Source organism: Sylvia atricapilla, chromosome 3, assembly GCF_009819655.1.
Source record: "Sylvia atricapilla isolate bSylAtr1 chromosome 3, bSylAtr1.pri, whole genome shotgun sequence".
NCBI classification, from domain to species: domain Eukaryota; kingdom Metazoa; phylum Chordata; class Aves; order Passeriformes; family Sylviidae; genus Sylvia; species Sylvia atricapilla.
The window spans coordinates 88,667,218-88,690,398 of NC_089142.1; the positions used below are offsets into that span (position 1 = coordinate 88,667,218).

The 23,181-nt window shown below is 40.9% G+C and overlaps 2 long non-coding RNA genes across 2 annotated transcripts; both read left to right on the forward strand.

Annotated features, from left to right (window-relative positions):
- The first annotated feature begins 4,933 nt into the window (after positions 1–4,933).
- LOC136359460 (uncharacterized) lies at positions 4,934–15,752 on the forward strand. The gene is made up of 4 exons (XR_010743278.1): positions 4,934–4,986; positions 14,303–14,378; positions 14,481–14,546; positions 15,648–15,752. It is a non-coding gene; the product is annotated as an uncharacterized lncRNA (long non-coding RNA).
- A 1,629-nt stretch (positions 15,753–17,381) lies between these two features.
- On the forward strand, positions 17,382–23,171 carry LOC136359461 (uncharacterized). The gene is made up of 3 exons (XR_010743279.1): positions 17,382–17,469; positions 20,103–20,201; positions 23,042–23,171. It is a non-coding gene; the product is annotated as an uncharacterized lncRNA (long non-coding RNA).
- Positions 23,172–23,181: the final 10 nt, after the last annotated feature.

The window sequence follows — 23,181 nt, forward strand, 5'->3', positions numbered from 1 at the left end:
AAAGTTATTTCCATTTTAATAAAGAGAGGATAAAGTTTTTAATTATGATAGCTGTATGGAAGTGCAGCTTTTTCCCTTTCCCACCCCTCTCCTTAATACCCTTAAAAAAATAGAGATAAAACAAATACTTCACAAGCTACTGCAGGGATCACAGTGGTATTTTGTGAGGTGCGGTGGGAGCTATCTTCTATGCTCAGGCACACTGTGAATCTGCAAGTGATGGTCCTCTCACGAAAGAAGCTGAGGGCACTTGGCAGTGGAAAGTATCTTGCCCATAGTGGAGATGGTGAGAGAATTGGCAATGAGGAGGTGACTGGTCATTCTGCAAGGCCTGGTCTCAGGCCAGTTTTCATTTTCATCTTGTTCTCTTTCTGTTTTTCTTTCTCTCTCACTTTTGTTATTTATACCAATGAGCAAATGTTGCTTATTTTTAGCAGCCTTTCCATTTTGCTCAGGCACTGATCCCAAGTAATGGAATGCCTATGGCCCTCCCTCAGGCACCATTCCACCTCTAATAAGAGCAAACAAATGCAAGCTTTGGTGTAGGGAGTTATTGACTTGCTTCCAGCAAGTAGGTGTGTGTGATATATATAAAAGGTGCCCATGCATACCATGTGTTAGCACTCCAACATCTTAGGAAATGGCCTGGCATAATCTGCCTTGGGCTCTTGGTGAGATATTGTGTTGTGCATCTCCATAAAGAGGCCTTGCAACTTGCTTATTTTAGAGGATATAAACCTCCCCCTAAGAGTGCAAACACCCCCAAATACCCACCCATTTCCTCTATTAGAGCAAAAGCAAGGTCCTCCCTAGAGTGCAGACAGTTCCAGTTCTGGGAAGCAGATGAATCAATTAATAGTAGCAGAAGTAAGAGTTGTGTAGATAGGGGTAGATACTGTAACCCTCCTTATTTTCCTTTCCTAATTTGGATCTTATGTCAGATCTTAATTTTGTTGCAGAGATATTAACACTAAGGATAATGGAGTCCTGAGAGAAAGAGTTATGGGAGGGTTTCCACCGAGGTGTGGATGTCCAGGGAGCCCCTGCCACACAGATTAGCAGCTGACAAGCTACATCTTCCATTGAGTCTCCTAGCAGCTTTATGTCTTCTTTCTAATGACCTTAGAAACTATCCCTTGTCTAAACCCCTTTAGGCTGGAAAAAAAAAAAAAAAAAAAAAAAAAAAGTAAGGGTGTTTCCAATCTGAGACAACAAAGCTTATCCTTTCCTAGTCCTACTCAAAGCATATCCAAAAGAACTTCAAAATGAAGAAGCATCTACATATTTAAACTGCAAGGAAGGAGATGCAGAGTTTTAGGTCTTGCCCATCCATGCTAGCCTTGCATCCCCCTCAGGTACAAGGGATTTGCTGGCAGAACAAGAGCCCTTGGTCACTACTATCTACTTTGAATCAACAGTGCTTTTTTCCCTCCTAGACATGTTTGTATTGCTGTCGATGAAGTGATTTCTAGCTCATGTCTATTTCAGTTCCAGCTGGAAGGAAGGAAGGTGAGGAGTTTGTCCCACACCCTCAATGTTCCTGCAATCCCACCTAGCCAATAGGTATAGCTGCATAATGCTTGGTTCTCTCAGTGGGGTCTGGCTTAGTTTAAACACTTCCTGTAGGTTTTTGTGTTCCCAGTTTTCAGGCCTGACTGGTTTTGATAGGGTTAGGAGTCTACTTATGTGCATGCTTATGCTGGCAGAGGAAACTAATTTTCTGCTAATGGAAGGAGAAGAGTGGCTGGGGAAACATTACTCAGGCACAGCCAGAACAACCAGTGGTCCTGTGCTTAATTTACTAATGCCACTTGCTTTTGCCACTGCTTGGGAGTTACCATTGACTGCAATTGAAATATATTGGAGATGGGGAGAAGAAACTTTGTTTATCTAACAAAGTAATGCTGCCATTGAGAGGGACCTCAATACATTTTTTTACCATAGATCTTTGTAGTCTTTTCACCGTTTCCACTGTTCCAGTTGCTGATGGTTTTATCTCTACTCTGGCATATCTCTCAGCTGAAGCAAGTACTCTCTGTGCCAAGTCCCTGTTTTGGTACTGTCATTCAAAATACAGATCTTATTAACTATGCTGAACCCTGTGGAAGGGGGGAAGGTGTCTATTCTGAAGCTACTCTTTTAAATTTAGCTGTATTTGTGTGCTATGATCTGCACGCCTCTGCCCTCAATTTACTAAAATTGCAGCACAGTTGTCCAGGGCTTATTTTTCATTAAATGACTCTTATAACTGGTATTCCCATTAATGACTATCTTAGTCTGAAATGCAGCAAGGCATTTAACATGAGTGGGATATGATACCCACCTCAAATAAATACAGAGATGCATCAGTAGATGTTTTCATATTCTCAGGTAAGCAGGCTAGTGTTGGGGAAAAAGGTTAATCTATTAACACCTCTGCTCAAAGCAAGCCAACTTCCTTTCTACATGGAATAATTAATTTTTCACATAAGCCCTTAGTGCCTCTGCTATGTTTGCACTTGTAAATCTCAAACATTGCAAAACAGATAGCCCTTTATGAGTGGAATCTGAGGTCATGTGTCTGCATTCCAATTTTAAAATCACTGTGTATGGGCTACCATGCACTGGCTTGTGAATGCCATAGGTGTAAGGCCTACGAACCTATATTTTAGGTGTGAAGAGAGTAGGGTCGTTTTTAGCACTTAAAGTACCCATGTGCTCAACTCACAGTTATGAGTGGCAAAACTTTGGCAAAACTTTGTAAATTCTGTTGATTCATAGCTGGCATCTCACCATCCGCATGGTCAGGATTACATATAAATATGTATTTGTCCCACACATAACAGAACCATTTAGAGCATCCCTACAGAATAAAGAAGTGAACTTGGGCACAGAATTCACTCTACCTTTGTGAAAGGCTTGCTGGGGAGAATACTGAAAGGCTTTTTGTCTGTCTCGGTCCAGGGCTCACCAGAGATTTTAGGAGGCTGGCAAACCATGTGTCTGTTTGTACAATTCCAGCAAGTATTAAGGGTCTTTAACCAATCACATTTCAGACATGGGTGGTGGTGGGAGCAGTGATTGTAACCAGCATGCTGAGGAAGTATACAGAGATAGGAAGGCTTCTATCCTGGATCTTGGATCCTGGGGCTTTCATGGATAAAATGTTGCAGCTGGAGTTGGAGAGGGTGTAATGACACACAGATTTTTGGTTTAATCATCTTCTAAAGTCATGCCCAGGGCTGGCTTACAAAAGATGAAAAAAGCTAATGAACCCTGAGGAGGACTGATCTGCAGCTGTCTTCAATAGCTTCCTTGAAGGAAGTCTTTTTTCATTGCATATATGCCCACTGCACGTTGCTGTTTTGAGCAGCTGTGTCTTGGCTGCTCTGATATGCACATTGCTGGAACTATCTCTTAAAACTCTGGCCAGCACCTGAAAAAATATTATTATTTAAGGTGACATTAACATCCAGGTTCCAGCCACAATTTTGAGCTGAGTACACCACAGTTGAAATAGGAGAGGCTGTCTGTGCCCTAGAAAGCTTATTTTTTTTATCTGCAGACACTTAACTTTGAAAGAGGAAATAGGTGAAGGAAGGCAAGCTAGCTTTTTTTTCATCTAGTATGAGACAAGTCAGGGAGATTCTTAACAGGTATGAGATTGCAGTAAGATTGGAGCCATCTGACAGAACTGTGAAAAAATCTGATTTAGAATCCCAGACTTTTGTCATTCCACTCAGTAGCAGGGCTAGGTCAAAGGAGCCTGAGAATGGAACATAAAGACTGAATTTCAGCTTCTCTTGGTGCTGTTGCTACAAATTCTTGAGTACTTATATATACTGTATACCTGTATTTCACTGCTGTGCTAGAGACCCAGAATTTATACGTCGTGCTGCTGTATTCTGGAAACTGTTGGTTTTGCACCAATAGCACGATTTACAAGCGACATGCCCAAGTGATCTAGAGTGACTGTAACAATGCTGGTGCAAGAATTTGAATTCAGAAATTGAAAGGGCACATTCACAAAGAAAAAAAGTTGCATTACCAACATTTGTTAACCAAAATATGATAACTAGCTTGGGGAAGAGCTTAAGGCTTTCCTCTGTGCTAACAGGCCCATGTAGAGAAACTGGGTGAGCCCTGGGGCGAAAACTGCAAGCTGCTGAAAGTTCAGTACTATGGATATGTTTTTAAATTACTTCAAGTAAGGAGTCCTTTTGTCCTATCAAATATGAGGTATTGAGAGATTTTGCAAATATTATGTGTTTGTTTCTGTTAATATGTTATTGGTTGGCTTGTATTTTGAATAAAAGTAATCATTGTGAGAAACTTTATAAATGAACTCCTTACAATTGATCATTTAATAATAATTAAAGGCAGTGAAGGAAACCTGAAACATTCAGGAGTTTCAGCAGTTTTAGCAGAGGAGGGTATCTTCCTGTTGCAAAAACTGAGGCAGGGAACTTATCTTAAGCAACTGCTTTTGGAAAAATATCCTTGCTAGTGATTTCTTTTATTCAGAGAATATCCAAAAGAAGGGAAAAGTTTGTGAGGGGAAAAAAAATTGCATCTCACTGCTAAAGGCGTTAATACAACGCTAATGAACCATAGCCTTTCCAAAGCATAGCTGGCAGCATTACCACCCATCTGTGCCGAGTGGGATGTGCAAGCAGAAGTCAGGGCTGAAAACCCTCCACCTGTTTTCAGACAGTCATTGAGCACACACTGAAGTTACTCAGCGTATTCTCTCTGTCTTCAGCAGTCTGGGTGATGTTGTTACTACTACTTTTCTGCTGTCTCATATCTCCCACCACCATGTGCCAGCTGATATGGGAACTGTGACATACCACACCCCCACGGCCAGGAAGGGGGTCACATGGACTGGTCTCATCCAGAGCACTTTAAAGAAACTGATAAGCTCTATCTCATTTAACTTGGCCTTTGGAAGACGCTTGTGGAAATTTCTGCAAAGGAGGTGACATCAGTTGTTGTCACAGCTGCTGTGTAAGTCTGCAAGGCTGTGTCTGTTCAGTATCTGCCTGGGGTGTGTATGCGTGTGCAAGTAGATATGGTTCATAGATTGCATTTAAATCAAAACCAGCCCATATGAAGCTGGCAAGAATGTTCACCTGCTCAGAATAGATGCATTACCATTGAGACTTAAGGCAAGGATGGAGTACGTAAACTTAATAAAGCACAAAGACAACCAGCTTTGGAGGGCTGGCGTGTACATTTGAAACAAATTCTCCCTGGGGAATTCCAAGTGTTAGTATGTGGGACATACTCCAGCTGCTAGCTGCTCAGACTTAAAATAAACCAGGCAAAATCCCATATTCAGACTCTCCCAACTGAGGCAAGCTGCTATTGCAAATGTTTCGTCTCCCTTTTTCTTCCAGTTGGGTTAGAATGACAAGAAATATTTTTGAAAGGGCATTTAAAACCTTAGTATTTCACACAGCTTTCCTTGTGCTTCTCTGTAGTGATGTATTTCTCAATACAGTTGTAAATTTAGCAAAGAATCTGGTTTGTACAGGTTGAAACACTGTCCCAGGAAGACTGGAATTAAAAAACAGGGTGAGAAGGAGTGCTTCTAGCTTGTGTGACAATGACAGTGCTACCAATACTGCTTTCCTAATCCTAGGTGCTTTAAAAAATCTCAGCATGGCTTCATTTACAGAGAACTCTTAGCCTTGTTGAACTGCAGAGACCCTTTTTCTTAAAGAGAAACACATGTGACTTAAGGATGGTTGCTTCTTTCTTCTTTCTTAACATATTGAAAAGGAAATAATTTAATGTGTCTGTGGACGACTCCATAGCAGGATTTCAGGAAAAAAAAAAAAAAAAAAAAAGATGTCTGGGAGTCATATGATTGTTTGACAACTAGAATATGAATAACTTTGAGGAGGTCTGAAAATAGACTGCAGTACTGTTTGCTTTGTCTTGTGGTTTGAAATTTACTTCAGGACTTTTAAAAAATTTTATTTTAATAACCCTCTGACTATAATTTATTTCTAAGGTGCTGAGATACTTGGGAGGGGTGGGAAACAATCAACTTAATGCAATCTATGCAAATACTGTCTAATTTTTTTTTTCAACAGTAACCTATGTGAAACTTCATTCATCAAGACTACTCAGTTTTTCTGTGATAAAACCTGTTGTGCAACGCGATACACAACATTTAGGAATTCAATGCTCTTATTACTGTCAAAGCATAGATATTAAACTCTACCAGTCAGCTTGAAAAATTTATACAAGTGACTGACACGACCAACCTTCCTGTTTCTTCTCTTCTTCCTTTAGACACAGACAAACAAATTCTTGTTCAAACCAACAGGATTATCCAGGTTATATTTATAAGGGTGAACTGTGCCAGGCTTTGGTTAATCATATACAGTGCTGGGAATATCTTTTGAAGGTATCCTGAACACTGTGACAGAAGTATTTGTCACTCAAACTATTTATATTTCTAAGAGTTTGGAGGGCAGATAGATGTTTATGCTTTTTCATACGAAATGGCACATATGCCTTTTGCACAAAAGGCATCGCCCATGCATGTATGGACATATCAGGCAGATCTGGACCATGCTGTTTTTTTGGAATGCCATGTTTACTCCCCAGACACACTTTTGGCTACTTAATTGACCTTTCTGTCTCACAGATGTCTTTGTAGCTCTGTGAATGTCAGCTTGTTGTCAGCTGGACCTCTGGTCTCTGTGGATGATTGGAAGAGGTCAGTGCAGGGTACCTCAAGAACTGTGAAACTGTTGCTCATGTAGCACCTCCATTAAAAAATCCTTAAGGGCTCCCAAGTTGAATAAAATTAGGAGCTCTAGTATTAGCCACGATTTTTTTTGTTTTATGATGTGTAAAACTATACTGAGGCCAGTCAGCCTTTGAGAAATAAGACTGATAAGTATCACAGGCTTTTTTCTTTATTTTCATAACCACCTCAAGCAATTAGTTTTGAGGACTTCTTGGCAAAGTTTACGTGCAGGTTATCCTTCCCTCCTGGTCCTTCTTACGTCTCTTGAATTATTCTTAACTCTCTGTTTCTGGGAACCCTGGGCGATGTATAGACACAACACCTTCAGCAGGCACGCAAAGAATGTTATGAGGGTAGCAGGCTTCTTGTTTCCCTGGTCACTCAGAAGATTTATGTGCCAGTAGAATGAGAATGAATGATTAGCTGCTGTTCATTGACAGGGACCTTGCGGGTCTGTCTGTGCGCAAGAGGTTTTGGGAGTTGATAACCTTTGTGCTTTGGGTTTTGTTTTGAATAGATAGAAGTGGAGAAAATGGTTATTGGTAGATGTAAAACTGGACAAACAAACTGAAGGGTATTCGCCAAGTTCTGGCAGTAAAGCTGAAAATCTGAGTTATTTATACAGCTGGAAACAGAGTTGGGTTATTTTCATTATTTTGAGACACAGCATTGACTTTTATGGGGCTTTGGGATGCTCCTGCCTAGGATTTCAGTCTCTTCTATTTTTTAGGTCTCTGTGAGACACTGTGATGTATTACAGCTTTGGTCTAAGCGCCGGCCAAGTATAAAAGGATGGGCCAATTTTGAACTCTGAAACTGAGAAGTCTCTAGGTCACTCTAAAGTTGCCCAGAGACAAAGGCAAGTTAAAGTATCGTTTTTGCCATTCAAAAGCCAGATAAAATGTCCATAGACAGAACCGCTATTACTACTATATAAGTTATTCACTTCAACACCTTTCTCATATCATATCGAGTTAATGACCATTTTGTGTGTCTGGTATACATCCAGAACCCCTGTTGTAAAGTTCCTCAAGTTGCATGAGATAACCTAGTTTGCATTAGTGAATGCTATAGAACATTATATTATTTTGACAATTATAAACCATACATTTAAGATTTTTTCCTAAAGGATAAGAAGTAAAGATTAAATACTGAACTCTGATTTTCAGATATATTACATACACCTCTCCCACCTTCATATTATAATAGCAAATGATTGGGAACCTGAAAGATAAGAGGCAGACTTTTTTTGCTTTTATATACCTAAAATGTAGCAATCTTTAGAAGAAACCTAAGTATTACGTCTACTGCAACCACATGAATTCCAGAAGAAACCTTTGCTTTCTCTGATATTTATGTTTTCCTAATATCTACTTCTGAAAAGTTTTGGCTTTCTCAATGGTTCCAGCAGCTTCACATTATAAGGTTTTGATGCTGATTTAAAATTTCAATATCCATTTTTGCATTTTGATCAAGAGCTCAAACTAGGGCTTAAGGGCTTATGTCCTATTCACAAGTTACCCATGTGCAAAAGCATTCTTCTGAAACATATGGGAAAGAAATGGGTGCCTTTACACACACGCCTGGAAGGTAATTGGAAATCACTGTGCTCCATTTTTCAAAAATAAGAACCATAAACCGCCCTCCTGGCATGGCACAGAGCACGCGCATTTTCTCTCTGAAAGGCATAAACTCTGCGTTTCTATGCGTACCTACGGTATGGTGGCTGGAAAGGCATTTGGAAGCGTTCCCTTAAGAATAGTCACATCACTATCCTGCTATCTGTGCTGGATACAGAGCGTTGTTTACCCCTGTGCTGTTGTATAGCAACCCTGGGAGCCTGAGGCATGGCTGCGTGCGGTGCTTGGCGCTGGCGTGAGCCCTATTCACAGTGGTCCTTGGTGAGCCAGGATCTGCTGCAGGCAGGAGGCAGAAGAACCAGCCAGAACGGCCCTGTCCTAATGCATGGTGCAACCAGGGCAAGAGGAAGGGGACAGAATTCCTGCCCATCTTGCCTAAATGATTTCATTCAGCCCGGAACCAGTAATGGAAAATCTTGCACGGCTGCAACTCAATATATCATAGTCTGTGTTTGTGACTGAGTTGGCTTCACTTAACAGTACCTTTAGAGATACAGTGCTTGCAAAACATGCACCACTAGCCAAAGTATGCCTTTTATCAAGATGGGTTAGGAATATCCAGTGCTTCCCTACAGGCATGTTACTACCTGTAGATGAATTTAATAACACTAGAATATTGTGGTGTGGTTTTTACTGGCTTTTTTCCTTCATTCTTTTGAATCTATTTGCTTAATTTTCCTACCATCAAGAGAAAAACATAGTTATGAATGCTTGCAAAAGCAAGGTCAGATGGTGAGACTGGACTGAAAGAAGGTATTTAGATTCTTCATATGGTGCTCAAGAGACCTGTGGGCTCAGCTATGCTACATAGCCAAGTACACTGTAGAGATCCCTGAGCTAATGCCATGATCGGAAGCTCTGGTAGTGTTGTTCTGTTCTCTCTGGGCTAATTAACAGAGGTGCCTCTCAGCATACCTAATTAGCTCCGTTCCTGCAGCATCCTCAGGGGCAGGGCTAATTAGCGTGGGTGCTTTGCTATACAGACAGGGCTATATTGCCTCAGGGATCTAAGCTAGCATCCGTGCACGGCATTGCACTGTACCGTGTAGACAAGCCAGTTTCCTCAAAGCTACCTCAGGATCTCTAACAGCCCTTCGCTGTGCAGACTTGCCCGGTGCATTAATGAGACCCCAAAAGCATATGCTGGGAGAAGGATAGCAACTTGGGATGTGGGCTAGAGGGTAACATTTTGGGACACAGATGTTTCAGGGTGAGTCCCAAATTCATTTGCTTTTACTTTACATCTATTTCTTACCTTCACCTCTACATCCACTTCTTACCTTTTTATTAAACGCAGTGTTAAAAGTAATCACCACCTCTGGTAGAGGCAAAGAAATAGGTCTATATTGGGATAAATGAAGTCTGAACCTGCTACCTTGCAGCTTGCTGGTTTTAGCAACTAAAAGATAGTTATGAACTAACGAACTGAAGCATTTTTAAAGCATATTTCCCTATTGCTCTGGTCAAATAATAATGATAACAAAGTATTCTTTATGGTTTTATAGACCCTGCTCTCTCTAATCTTTAAATGCTTTGCAAGCATGAGTAAGCACAGCTTCATATGAGCCTGTGATAAGGCAATACAATGATTCCCATGGTACCAGCAGTAAATCTGAGATGTGAAGACCAGCCAAAAGTAACTTGCATTTATTAGAAAGAACATGTCCTCCCTGGTTTAACTTATTCTTGCACTGTGCTTCCCAGAATTTCCTTGTAAGATTTTTCTTATCAGGACTATTTTACCTCACTGATAGCAATTGATTGCAGATTCAGTTTAGCTGAGCTGACTTGAAAATGTTGCATTGCACCATATGAGAGTTGCAGAATGGTGGCTTATTATTCACAAAGGGGCTGTACGCTGTAAAGGGCTGATAAACAAAAGATCCACTGTTTCTGTCTTCTGCTTACAGTATCAGTAGCAACAGGCTGCACTGATACCTTCCCTGATAGCTCAGCCTTGCACAGAGAAACAGTGCCATTTGTGGCTGGAAATTTTAGCCTCCTCATGGAATCCTCAGGGGCTCAGAACCTCCCAGGAGCTCAGTGGGAGACTCTTCCCAATAAATGGAAAAGAGCTGTCGGAGAAGGCCTAATGTGCCTCTTAATCTTCTTTCGCTTTATTATCTTTATTCTTAAAACTTCAGAGATACATAACATACAGCTATCCAACTTTCTTTCCTTCCCACAAGGAAAGCCTGTGGCTACACCTGCGTCATATCTGAAGGAACTTGGGAGTGGTCTGCAGTGCTCACAGCATCTTTGCTGTGCAGCATTCTTGTTGCCTATTAGCTCAACCTCCTCTGGCAAATGATGGTGATGCCCATTGGTGAAAGACTCGTTCTTTACTGGGAGAACAGAGAGGGATGCATGCAAGTGACCTGGCCAGGCAAAAGGAAGTGGCTGCAGGAGTTCCTTTGCTTGACTTGCTTGACACTTGACTTCCACAGATCAGCCATGAATGCCCACCAGCAGGTATAAAAATTCTACACAATCCCTAGTCATATCTTTAAATGAAGCCTCAAGGATGGTCTCTGCTTCTCTCCCTTCCAATAGGGACAAGTGCTGTGAGACACTGAGCCTTTGCAGAATTTGTCTAGAAATGCAGGAAGGAGAGGGGTCTCTTGCAGCTAAATCACCCTGTGGCTGGTTCCACATCCACCTACCAAACACTGCTGTGGTGCCAAAGGGGCCCATCCTCCTGACCTTTCTGCTTGGCCCAGTTGTAGCTGAGTTTTCAAACAAGAGATGAGCAATACCTCCTAGTAAGAGCTCAGTGCAACACCCTCTTCTAAGAAATGACTTCTGGCTTTAATGGTTGGTCTGATGCCATTAGTGAACAACATTATTTACATGTATGGATCCTCCTTCTCAGAAATCCCAGAAATATTCCTGCTTGAGCTATGTGCAAAAGAAATCTGAGATTAAAAAAAAAAAAAAGAAAAAAGGTCTCCCGAGCAGAGAGGAACAAGAGACAAAGAGATGTGTGTCTCAGCAAGACTTCCACAGAGAAGCCTCAACATGTGTGCAAGGTGAAAAAGAAAAACAGGCTGACGTCAGCGTTGGCTGGCAATGGGCAAGGGAGGGCCCTTTTCATCACAGTCTGGCAGAGAAACACACGGCTTCAGCAGAGGGAGGAAGTGCAGATCTTTACTTCAGAAATATAAATCCTTTTAAAATAAGTGACTGAAACTGTAGGAGTTCCTAAAGAAAGACAGCTTTCCTGCTCCTTGTATCTTTAACTCTTTCCTTGCCCGATGGAATTTACTTTCACTTCCCTGCTTTACTCTCCCTGTGCATTTTGGGGAAAGCAAGCAAGCTGTGTTAGCTAGCACAAAGAGGTCAATAATCAATGCCAAGACCTGCACCAGAAACAACTGGAAGCCAGGGCAGTTGCAGAGTGCTCAGTGGATTTATGATTCCATGGGATACACAGAGTAGGGCTTTTAAAGGAAAAGGCACCCATGTTCTTATTGAACACAATTTTTTTTTCTTTACCCTGAGGCTTAGGTTCCAGTAACAGATTCATCTTGCCTATTTTGAGAAATGCATTTAGTCACCTAAGCCCTGTATGTAGTCAGTGAGCCTAAATAGGCATGTCTGGAGGACAATTCATCCCATGTGAGTGACTTTGGAGAGGTGGGGGTGGCAATGGTGAAAATAAGGAAGGGTCTGCCTGCTTCAGCTGACCACACAGGGAGGCCAGGGAATTTTCTGGGCCTGTTTTTTGTCTGGCAAAAATTTGAGTATTGCAGTGCTGCCTATGGTTTTGATTTGGCTGAGGCAGGGAAGTGGTGGAAAATACAAGAAAGAGGTTGAAGCCCTGAATATTAACCAGGCATCACAAAGGTGAGGGTCCACACCTCTGAATAAAGGATGCAGATAAGGTAGACACTCATAAATCTAATGTACTTGAACAATTGCTAGCAAGACCTGAACATAAGATAGGAAATCAGTATTTGCATACTGGTTTTGGTCTGTTACTGTTGAAATTGTGATCAGGTTTAGAAGCTATAACAAATTACAGAGAATATGAAAATTACTTTGCAGCACAGATAAAGCATAATGAATCACCTAGTGCCATAATGCAAAATTTTCCATTCCTGTCCTAATGTTTTATTCTGATATCTGCAATTCACCTCTTTAAACAAAACAGTTTTTTATTTACTTTGTGCAACAAAAGTCAAGACTAGTTTTCATAGGAATATTTAATTTTAATATCGAGATAAGAGTGACCAACCCAGATTCTGACACAATTTTATCAGTGCAGTCTAACATATAAATCTTGTTCCAACGACACTTGCCCTGAATAAAAAGCAGGTATGCTAGCACAGACAAGAGATTTCCCAGTCTAATGCATCCCAGATGATTCCAGTCTGGGCATATCTGTGCAATCTGAGACTGGCAACAGTGCCTTCCTCTCTGCTGCTTTTGTTGGAGCCAGTGGCCAGACGAAGTGCTTAGCACCAGGCAAGGCTGGGTCTGCTGGGCTCAGATGGTGCAGAATTCTGCTGAAAAGACAAAGACTCATGAGAACAACTTGATTCTGTGCTTTTTCCACCAGTGGCTAATTTTAGCAAAATTGTCCTTTACATGTGTGTGTGGGAGGGCAGACATTTCCTTCTTTACATGACCTCTGTATAAAACCAAATCCAGAGCAGTGATTTTTCTCTCTCTCCTCTATTTTCAAATTTTAGGAGACTCACTGATGGGAAAAAAAAAGAAAAAAAAAACAGGAAAAAAAAAACCTTCTAGAAATCTGTGGTTTGTGCAAAGGAACAAATTTAAATAGGAAGTAATTTAGTAGAAAGTTTCTTGCTGTAACTTGAAACTATACCAAAACATTTGGTCTAATGTCCCAGAGCTGTTTTCCTGCTGTTCTGTTCATGACTTGGTTTGAGTTTATGTGTGCCTGACAGATAGAACTCAGGGCTGGGACATATATTTTTGTTCAGGCTACAAATCCTTCATGTACCCTCTTTCTGGTTCTCCAGCTTCCCATGGCAGCAGGAAAATTAGGGCATGTGTGTAAAGGTGCTGTTTTCTTCCTCAGCCCATTGTGCTGGCTGAATTACTCATAAACCAAACATTGATAATATCAACTGGCAGTTATTTAAACCTGAGGTTTCAGGTTAAGGAGTAACAGTGAATGCAAATATAGCTGGTGAGAGGCTGTTTGCAGTGCACGTGCTTGTGTGTGGGATCTTGAGAGTTTTTAAGAGTTGTTACACAAAGTTGCATAAAGCAAAATTATAAGATGATACAGAGATTCCATGTTAAGATGTCTGTCTTTGTGATGCTGTTGAGATACTCCACAAAAACTTACAGCTCATCCCTGAGCTCAACAGAGTGAACACCTCTAGTTTTCCTAGCAAGCACCTTTTGATAGTTACAGGATTGCTGGTCATTTGTGACTGCCTCCTGAAAGAGGATAGCTATTTTAAAAAGATATTACTGTTCTGTAAGTACCAGCAATAAATTAAGCTGTGCCTGGGAATGTTCTCATTTGGGCCATGGTCTTGTCTGCCTCAACCCTTTGGAGCATTCTAGTAATTTTGGAAATTTTGTTCATTGTAGAGGCTACTCTAATACTCAGGCTGCACTCAGCCACCCATTTCCACCGCTGAAGGAGGCAGCTAACACAGGCATGGGCCATTTGCAGGAGAGTTCTCAGATATGGCCACAGGCAGATTTCATAGTCTCATTCTTTGAACACAGCTATATGAATTCTAATGCTGTCAGAAGTGTTTAAATTTAGAAAATCTGCTTATTCTCTTAGGCTCGCCCCTTGCATAGATTTTTTTTCAGGGTGGATGGACAGGTGACTTAAGGGTTTTTGTGGTGTTTTTTTTTTTGTTTTTTTTTTTTTTTTTTTTTTAAATTTTTCAAAATCTGATTCTGTTCCACATCTTTCTTGCAGAGAGAAGAGAGTTGCCTTGCTGCTGCTGAATTATCTTTCTCTGGTCTTACTGCTAATAATTGATACAGATACCTGGGTGAGAAAACTCTTGCTGAGCCCAAGACTGAAGCAGTGAAGCACCATACAAAGCCAGCCAGCAGCAGACAGGAACCTTCTCAGTTCTTGTCCTTTCCTACAGTGTGTGGCAACAAGAAATGGAAAAGCCTTTGGGATACATCCTTATTTTTTCTCTTCTTACCTTTAGGTCAGTGTATCTTTTTTTTACAGTTCTTCACCCCTAAGCACTTCCTTGCCCCCAGAAATTTAAATATGCATTTTTTTCCTAGGAAAACTGGAGAGATTATAATTTATATTATATTATATTATATTAATATAGACAGCAAGACAGCTTACTTTAAATGTTGATATGGATTTTTTTTACATTTGCTTTCTGGTTTGTAGAGGTTTTTACCCCTAGAAAATCTATCCATCCAAAATCTTTACATTAAAAATGGCACTCTGGACATGAAAAAAGTGAGGTTCTGCTTTGACAGTCTGTAGGTGTTCTAGTGATAGATGAATTATTGCATTCATGTTATCCTCCTGTAGTGATTTTGACTAATTGTTCTCCTTTTGGGTGAAAGGTGGATTGGAATTTTTTTGGGGGGGAAATTCTAGTCAGAAGTGTGGGATGACATGGAGAGGAATGGTTGGGTCTTCTGCCTACTCTAGATCTTTTCCCAAGCTGTGATCTGTTTGCCTGTATCAACCGACAGCACTGATTTCATTGTGTTAGCTACATTGCACTGAATTGTATATTCATTTAGGAACAGAGAGACTTTGATCACACTGACATGTGTGACCTTTAGGCTTAGTCTTTACTGGGGTTATTAAGTTAAACTGCTTAAAACCCTGGAAACATTTGTAAACAAGGCATATGAACACATTGAAATGCCCTAGAACAGTTTAGAAGTAGTATAATTAGTGCTTGGAGTAGCGTACTCTCAGTACATTTACAATTCAGTGTTTGAAACCTAGCTAATTAAGTTCCAAACTGGACACAAGGATTAATTTCAATCACCTAATCTCCCATTATGTGTTCACAGTTCATCAGAGGACTCATGAAAAATTCATACTTTCCAGGAATAGGAAATTCTTAGAAAAAGCTGCAGTTGAACATTGGAAACTGTCAGACAAAACTTAAACTTTATCAGGTCTTGTTTGTACAAATCTGGTTCAGTTGATTCAATTACCAAATGCTCATTCCTGTTGTGTGAGCATGACCCAACCGAGATATTAAACTGGAGTTATTTTTTCTGAAACCCCATTCCAGTGTACTTTACAGCTGTGTCTTTTTATCTTCTAGTGTTGTTTTGGACAACAGTATAATGGAAACCATACTGATCTCCATCCCTGGTTGTTAGCTGTAACACAGCAATGTCTGTGAAGTGAAGCGGAATCCTGAGTGCAGCTCGGTTTCCTGACTTACTCCATGTTACCTCCTTCATGTTTTGTACTGAATCTGAGGCAGCAGTGCCCTGGCAGCCAGGAGGGCCAACCCTGTCCTGGGGGGGCACCAGGTACAGCCTGGCCAGCCAGGGCAGGGTGGGGATTGTCCCACTCTGCTCCGCACTGGGGCTGCCTCACCTCAAGCATTAGGGCTCATTCTGGTCACTGCAGTATAAAAAAGACATTAAACTATTAGCGAGTGTCCAAAGGAGGGACAAGAGAATGGTGGAAATCCTTGAGGGGAAGCTATATGAGGGCACTTGGTCTGTTCAATCTGGAGAAGACTGAGGACAGACCTCATTGCAGCTGCAATTTCCCTTGTGAGGGGAAGAGGAGGGGCAGACAGTGATCCGTGCTCTGTGGTGACAAAACTCAAGGAAATAGCACAAAGTTGTGCCTGGAGAAGTTTAGGTTGGATATCAGGAAAAAAAATTTCATGCAGAGACTGGTTGAGCACTGGATCAGGCTCCCCAGGGAGGTGGTCGCAGCACCAAGCCTGACAGAGCTCAAGAAGTGTTTAAACAATGCTCTCAGACACACGGTGTGACTCTTGGGGTGTCCTGTGGAGGGCCAGGAATTGGATTAGATGATCCTGATGGGTTCCTTTGAGCTCAGTTATTCTATTATTCTGTGACTCTGTTCACAGTGTTTTCAGGTGTTTTTCCCAGACACTGATCTTGTTTGTATGACCTTGTAGAAAATAAAAAGCCACAACTCTGGAAAGTAGACAAAATCTTCATGAAAGTTCTCTGCACCTTCTTTGAATGATGAACTTTTTTTTTTTTTTTTTTTTTTTTAAACTTTGTAAGGAAAATCCCTTCCCAAGGACTTAATAAAACTTTGTAATCCTCAATCTGTATAATGACAGATTGAAGGGAAAAAACACTCTAATGACCCGGAGGTCATCAAAGTTACTTCTCCAAATAAGGATCAATTGGATGAGGTCTGTTACACGAGATAAGTGATAAGGTGCTCAGTCCAAGTGCTTTGAACAAGTTTGGTTATGCCTTCTTCCCCCTGCAGCATCAAATAGTTATGGTGTAACTGTGGCTTCCTCATCCAAAATGTTTTGTTCTGGTTTTGTGCAGTATGAATTTTATAGGCCATTCTCTCTTAGTGGTAGGAAGGGAATATTTTGTGAAACTTATGTTTACATCATAGGAGTCAAAGTTGTGTACAGAATTTCAGTCTGCTTTCTGAGGCAGTGGCAGCAGCTTAGTGAAAGTCATATATTTATAGTGGATTGTAGTGGTACTGAGTAAATGTGTCCAAATAAAAGGATTTCCCCAAACTTGGACATATTTACTCCCAAGAATTGTAAATACATGATATTAACTTTCTATTAATGTGCAGCCTAGCATTGAAATACAGGAAAAGAGCAGAAGGAGTCAAAATGGAATGAGAGAGTTTGGTGGTTATGCCTGGTTTGAGAAATAGTATGTGTTCTCATAAGCCTAGTTTCTAAACCAAAGGAAACTTTGGATAAACACTATATGATATTTAATTTTTCATTAATCTTGCCCAATAATCTCTGTTTCTGTGCTCAACTACCTTTGCATGCTCCTCTAAAATGCCTCTGTTGTCTTCTTTTCAGGGGCTTTTTTTGACAGAAATGCCATGAAGAAGTGTCAGTAAAATATTTACCAAAACTTCCCTAAATATGAACCATCTCATGGGAGGTAAATACTGATGTAAATACTGATGATAACTTGCTTTATTTAATTATTTCAAACTTTTTTTCAACATTTTATATTACACTTCATTTGGAATCAGATTATAAAACCTTTTTAACAAGCTAGTCATGTGAATTGCCTGTGCAATCAGTAATCAACGATGGCTATATCTGAAGCAAAGCTTTCAAAATCTTCAGTATTTTCTAATTATATTTAGTTCTAAATTGTTCAGCCGGTGTTTCCTACAAGTATGATGCTGCAATTTCTTGCATTTACTACTACATGTTGCAAGTCACACAGAGCTTGGATCTGTTCAGTAGCAAATAATATTGTCATCAGGATTGTTCTTTTTCTTTTTTCCAGATTTCGGAAAGGATGGGGGTCTTCTTGTGTGGCTTTGAACCTCTTAAGTCGGTTTTGTTATTTTTGTTGAAGGCCGCTCCTGGAAAGCTTTCTGTTTGTTCTCCTGCTTTGGCTAGCAGGGATGTTAAAACAGGGGTGCAGCTCTTCATATGTATAAATAAGAAAAAATATTTCGTTTTGAACACAGCTAAGCCCCTTCAAAGACTGCTGCTTCTCTGCTGAGCCAATGTGTTAAGTGAACAGTAGGCTTTCCCCAAAAATGGGTAGGACTTCAAAGTTAGAGTTAATGATATTGTGGTAGTGTGGGACCAGGCTTGGTGCATTCTCTGGACAGGCTCTGGCCATGTCCAGTGTGAGCAGCTCCATTTTTTTGCTCTGGAAGGTGGGGCAGTTGAGGAGAAGGGAAGAGCACACAATCAAGGAGAGAACAGGAGGAGCTGAGTAGCACATGACAGAACTGAACTTGGCACAGTAACAGAAATGTGAACCAGAAGAACTTCCTAAACACTCTGCCAATGTTGGTTATGTCGGTGGGAGCTCAGGTGCAGGTGCAGTGTCCATTCTCTGCAAGGGACTGACATACAATTGCCTGTTATAGTTAAAACAGAAAGGGAAGTGTGACTTGCCCAGTGAAGTGCTAAAAGGACTCTGCAAGTGAGGAGTTAGGCGGACAAAGATGACCAGGATGAAAAATTGATTAGGGACGTTTTGGGTTACTAATAAAGCAGAATGTTACACAGAAAATGAACAACATGAAAAACACTAGAAAGAGTGTAATTTTAATAACAGAATACTACTGCATTATGTTTAGCAGATGTCTGCTGGAGTATTTACTGTCCCACCTGCAAGATTTGCCACCAACATAAAATCTGAGAAGAGATTAAAAGATGCTGCCAGTAAATGTTCTTTTTAGCAAAATAAGACTAATACTGCTTCATTTATCTCTAATGTAATGTCCAAAATGCATTTGGCATATGAAAGATCTGAGACAAAATAATTAATCCTGCTGTTGAGCCCAAGATATTAAAATCCTGTTGCTTCTTTTCTCCCTCCTCAGTGTGTATTTAACAACACTGAACTCCAGGCTTTGACCAAATCCTATTCATGTTGGTGGGATGATTTCTGTTGTCTCCAGTCACGTTTCTCTAGGAATTCACCTCATCATATTCTCTCATAACATTTAATGTCAAATTTTAAGATCAGCTCCAGTAGCATGGCCTGAAAAACTACAGGAATCAAGTCCTTATGCACCAATTTTTAAATATTCAGGTGTCAATACTGATTTTTGACCATTGTTTCTAGTCTGTCATATCACTTACTGGAATTCTAAGTAACTTTATACTACAACTGCAAATGCTGTAGTTTGCTTCTAATGGTTCTTCAAGGCTGTGAAATGATTTATTAGACAGGATCTGTATCAAAGAGATTACAGATCAGAAGTACCCTGATTAAAATATTTGGCAGTCCATGTTTGTTTCAAGATATGTTAAGAGACTAAAAGAATGATCTAGAAAAAAATAAGTTACTGTAATGAGTAAAATATTTTTCTTCTTAAGTGTTTCTAAGAACTTTTTCTAAATTATTCATTTTGCTTCTTCAAAGAATTAAATACACCTGTGTATTTTCCCTTGCAGAAAATTCTACAGTACTGCCAAATGAATTCCAGATAAATTCTTCCTGTTTTTCTCTCACTGTGTATCAAGGTGATAGCATCCATGCTGTCCAGATCATTGCTTCAACCAGATAGTTTATTTTCTGGGTAGCTTACACCTAAGAGATGTGATAAAATTGAAACATTAGCAAAAACTTATAACCTAGATGGAAATTGCTAGTCTTTGAAAAATTATTAAAGTTACCCCTAACCTAATATGCATCGTTTTTTCAGATCTCACAGATCCACCTCTGTTTAGGTGTCATGAAGGCCACCTAAGTTTATAAAGGGCTCTGAGTTATCTCAAGATATTTATACAAGTGTACCTAAACTTGTGTTGCCTAGATTCAATACAACAAACTTTGGATCATGTGGTCACACTTTAAAGGACTTCTGCAGTTCATCAAGAAGCCAAGTCTTTGACCATGTGTCCTCAGGTGACTGGTTAGGTAATATTTGTACACCTCTATAGAAAAACAATAGGTTTGTATAGAGAAGTGTGTAAATATTAGGTATTATGGGTGCTATTTGTCTTTTTGCAACTGACATAATCTGTTTCATTGTTGAACGTATTTATTGATCACTAAATCTATACTTCTGTGGTCCCCTCTTCTGTCTTCTGCAGACCTTACACTTCCTGTGAAGGAGGGAATCTGTGCTGTCCACATGTCATGGGATGCTGCACTAAGAAGACTTATCTCTGTCTCTTCACCCTCATGAGCAGGTGTGCTGTACAGGGCCGTGTTATGGCCTGCAGGAAGGGCTCCTGCAGCTGTGCCATGGTGCCCATTCCGTGCCCTTATGTAGCAGAGCTGTGTGGTACAGAGTGCACACAGGCACATTGGGGGCACTGGGTTTTCTAAGGGGAAGCTTCAGTGAGGAAGCTTTGGCCCATCCATCTTCTCTTCTCAGGTGCTCAACACACTAAACCCAGAACTAATCTGAGCATCCACCACACCTGGGGAAGTGTCCGCCATGTCATGCAAGACACAAAACTGGGTTATGTCCAGGCTGGCAGCAGGGCTGGGACAGTGCAGGGCTTTGCAGGCTGTCTGCCCCTGTTGGTTGAGGGGTGTTTGTTGGCCAGCATTCCTCCACCTCAGCTGCCGGTGGCTGCAGGGAGTGACACTTCTGCCAGTGCCCCCACACCCTCATCTTGCCCTGGGCTGGATTCCTCTAGAAGGCAGCACTGGGCTGCATGCAGCCATTGGGCCTGCCTTCTAAAATGAGGCATTTCTCGTCCATCTCAACAGATCTTGGTTTAATTTGGGTGGTGAGTGTTTACAGATTATACCCTCTATTTAATAATGCTTCTGTGACAGCTGTTTTGTCCAGCTTTCGTCATGATGTAAATGTTTTTAACCAAGGAGCCTTGGATACCTACTAACATGGTACTCTTTCTTATGTGTTTGCCAATTTGCTCTTTATTTGTCTAGGAAACTAGCTGAATTCGTAATGTATAGTTTTTGCACAAGAAACTATCTGAACTTGTAATTTATATATTTTTCTCTCTGGTTCTACTTCAGGGTAATGTTTAATCCACTATTTGAAGCAGGGTTTTCATTCTCTTCTCTGTAATAAATTACTAAACTGAAAGAAGTGGAACTAAGATCCTGTAGCTTAAATTGGCTGAGCTTTTGTTTTGAGGCTGAACAGTGAATCTTAGAAAGCTTGTTTTTCATTTGTCCTGAAACCTTGCCCCTCCTGCCTCCTTCTTTTCATGCCAATAAAAGGTAACCAGAGACAGCTGGGGACTCTCTTTCTGCCTCCCTTGAATGGGAGTGTCTTCTGAATGCCTCTTTCATGTACCTGCACAAACCCTGCTCTGCTAAACCGCTACGGCCGAGGTTCTCAAAGGTTGAATAGGTTTTCATTGCCTGCATTTCTGGTCTGAAGCAGACTGAGAGAAATGAGTGTTAAGTAAACGCAGTGGCAGCCCTGCCAGCGTCAGCATTCCAGCCTGCAGTGTTTCTCCGGACCAGAACACTGTCGGCACAAACTTCAACACATCCAGCTGTCAGGGGGTTGTTTTACTTGCTAGCAGTTGAAAAGAAGAGGGATCCACAGCAGAGCAAAGACTGGCAAGTCTAGTTTTTATGAGGCTGTTTATTTTTTCTATAACAAGTGTGGGGTGCCTCATGGATGTTGAATGGGAATTTAATACAGTGATAAAGTAAAATTGTAAACTTACCAAGCCTGTTTTCAGCTGCCTTTGTTCTGCACCTCTAAGCATCTGCAGAAAACATGTTCAACAGCACTCAAACATTCTGTAAATTTATATGTGATTTTATTCAGCACCGTCTGCAGAGAACGGATCACCTCACTGCAGCTGACTGAAGTTAATAGAAAATGAAGGTGTCTGTCTGTCTTTCTATAGCAGGCCTTTTGTGTGTGAAGTCAGTGCTCACAGGCTTTTAAGTGAAAACAGAGGTTTATTTTCAGCTTTCTGTCCAGAGTATTTTACAAATCCTATATTGCAGCTTAAAGATCGAGATATAGGAAACACAGGTATTTGTAAAGAGAGGGGTGTGTATCTGGTGATTTTAGCAGTCAGGGCAAATTTCAAACACCCTAATGTCCAGCTAGCAGTGGAATTTACACATGGAAGGATTGTGCATTCATAACTTACTAATAACAATGCCAGGGTATTGTCTGTTGTAGAAGGCAAAAGAACCTGCACTGGATGAATCAGGCTTTTGTTTGCACAAACACCTAGCCATTGTGTGGGGAGAAAAATTTTACCCCTTCTACCAAAATAACCTTATTCCTTTACTACACGTAGGCACTCATATCAATTCAAGACCTTTCCAAGTAAAGACAGTTTTATTCAGGAGTGAGAATGTATGCTCAGGTAGTATCTTTCAATAAATATAGTACAGCTTATGTGGATCTTTCCACTTTACTTTCTTCCAGTTGCTGCTCCATGACCTAGAGAGGTTACTCCTGTCCCAGCTGATTGTTCAAAATCTTTTGCTGGGTGATGCTATTCCCATAGCTCTGTCATGTAGCTGAGGTCTTGCCCTTCCTGTTTCACTTCCCCTGAGCCAGTGGCTGTAGCTGCAATGAAGGCATCTTGAGACATGTCAGGATTACCTAGTTAGGGTACCTAACATAGATGTACTAATGATGACCAGAGCAGTGCAGTGCTGATGTTAGTATTGACTTCTCAACCTAATATCTGTTAAAATAGGAAGAAAATGACAGGTGGAAAGGATTATCAGTGTAGATGTAACTGTAGAAGTATTAATGCAGTGCATATATTGCTTTGCAGATGTCGCGTGTCACCCATGACCTGTGGCAGACACACAGAGATGTCCTGCAGTAGGGGTGGGCAGGAGGGCTGGTGGAGCAGAGGCAGCAGGTGTGTGGCACACAGCCCCAGCAAACCCATCCAGGCATCTCCATCATGCCCTGCAGCACTGTGACTCCTGTGACTCCAGCTGCATGTCAGGGCCATTCCAGATGCTCAGAAACATAAGCTAGAGTAGAGTAGCTCACCCTAATAATTTTCAGCCTGTTTTTTTCAGAGCATCTGAAGTAATGTTTACAAAAATGTGTGTATAGGGCTACTAGTCTTCAACTGCTGGTCCCAGAGGAAAATTCACATGCAGACTTCAGAGTGACCACTGATGAAGAATGCAACAGCTTCTTGGAAATGAGATGTACAATATCTTTGGAGGAGCAGCTTCTCTCTATCCACCAGG